We start from the raw sequence: 2,068 nt of genomic DNA on the forward strand, positions 1-2,068 counted from the left end.
GAATCGAATGTCATTGCTATAATACTATGGAACCTGGTGGCCTTGCCAGTGCGCCTCCAAGCCAGTGCTACGCAACCAACGCCAAATATGATAGATTGGGCGTCTGATCTCCAGGAGGAAACTCCTTCTGCACGGCTGCCCACGACAAGGGCGGACTGAATCTGGGATGTCGATGCTAATTGCAGAAACACCAAAGTGACTTGCTCCGATTTTTCAGAAAAATCGACTCAATTACAAACCGAAACCGTTGAGGCCCCAACGCGCTCCCCAACGAAGTCCTCCAACGGGCACCGACACAATGGGTGCATGCCCTCAAGATGGTGGTTATGCACCGCCTCCATGATCACTCGACGTTGACGCTGGCGCAGTGTCGGGGCACGACGATCTTGCTCCACAAGAAGGGCGCCCAAGACCGGGCAGCAGGCAACTACCGGCCCATCAACCTCATTAACACAGTCGTGAAGATGCTGGCCAAGGTCTTGGCCAACCGCGTGCAGCCGTGTGCCGACTGGCTCGTTCATTCGGACCAGAACGGATTCATCCACGGTCGCTTGATTGTCAATGCGGCTCGACGACATGCTCGCGTACTGCAAGGACCACGCGCCGACGGCGCTCATCGCCCTTTTGGACTTTGAAGCCGCGTCTGCCGCTCGTACCTCGCAAGGCTGCTGCCTCGCCTTGGCTTGCCGCTGCCCTTCGTCGACACGGTCCGCTCGGGCCGCCAGTCGCGGCAACTGGTCAACGGCAGCTTCTCGCGCGCGCTCGACATCGGCCGAAGAGTCCTGCAGGGGGATCCGCAGTCGCCGCTTCTTTTCGTCCTCGCCCTGGAGCCACTTTGCGATTTGCTGCGCAGTCGATCGGACCTCGATGTCCAGGTCAACGGTGTGATGCACGTAGCCAGCTGCTTCGCGGACGACACGCAGCTGATTGCGCGTGTTGAACCAGCACTCCACGCTCAACTTGCTCTGGTGAAACGATTCTGTGTGGTCTCGGGCTTTCGCTTCAACCGCCACAAGACGGAGCTTCTCACGTACGCTCCGGTCTCGCGGGCTTCTCGTGGTACAGTCGACGCATCCAATGAAAGCCCTCGGTATTTTGGTCGCGCCGAACCTCGGCCCCCACGCTCGATTTGACTACGCCCTCGCCACGCTCGCCGACCGACTTCGGCTCTGGTCGTACATGCTCAACGCGCTAGTCGGCAAAATCGTCATTTTGCGCACACTCTGTCTGCCCCTCATTGGTACCAAGACATCGCGTTCTCCCCTCGTCGCCTTGGAGGCATGAGCCTCGTCCGGGCGCGCCACCGCGCTGGCATGTTGCGGGTCGCCCAAGCCGTGCAGTAACCGTCCGACTCGCGTCCAGCATGGATCTCGCCAGGATGGTCACTCGTCTCGCTCCAATATGCGCCGTGGGGCGACCTTCAAGATTTGCTACATGGCGACCCCGAGCACCCCGTCGTTCAGGCCGTCCTCAAGTCGGCTCGCATTCCTCTCCGATGGCGCTTTTTGCTCACGTTGTGGATGGAGATGCGGTACTCGGTTTACCAAGAGGGGGCGACATGTCAGCTGACGCCGCATGACCAACCACTGTGGCACAACACGTCTCTCCCATGCGCCGTCGCGCTGCGCCCTCTGACTGAGCTACGCGACGACCCACGCCCGCAACATGGCCCGAGCTTGCTTTACCCACGTCTCACACGTCCGAAGGGCCAGTCAGTCCTTCGAGGTCTTCACACGCCGCGCCCACTCCCGCTGCACAGCTCATGAGCCACCAGTGCGCCCGCCGACTGCCGTCTTTGGCAATGGTACGGGCAACCACCGGACTCGATCAAGGACTGGCACGCGACCCCGTAGCCGAATCCGGAACGCCTCAATGGCGTATGAATTTTGCCGGCAGGGTGCAGCTGCTGGCTACTGCGACGACACGCCTCGCCGCTTGCGCCAGACGCGCCCGTCGTGACACTGCGATCACGTTTTCGCCTTGTAAAACGCTTGAGTGGGGCAATAGACGACTCGATTGACCGCTAGCCATTAGGAGTGGCGTGGCGAGTTAGGATCGACAAAGCTAA

This window comes from Saprolegnia diclina, assembly GCF_000281045.1.
Source record: "Saprolegnia diclina VS20 unplaced genomic scaffold supercont1.137, whole genome shotgun sequence".
NCBI classification, from domain to species: Eukaryota; Oomycota; class Saprolegniomycetes; order Saprolegniales; family Saprolegniaceae; genus Saprolegnia; species Saprolegnia diclina.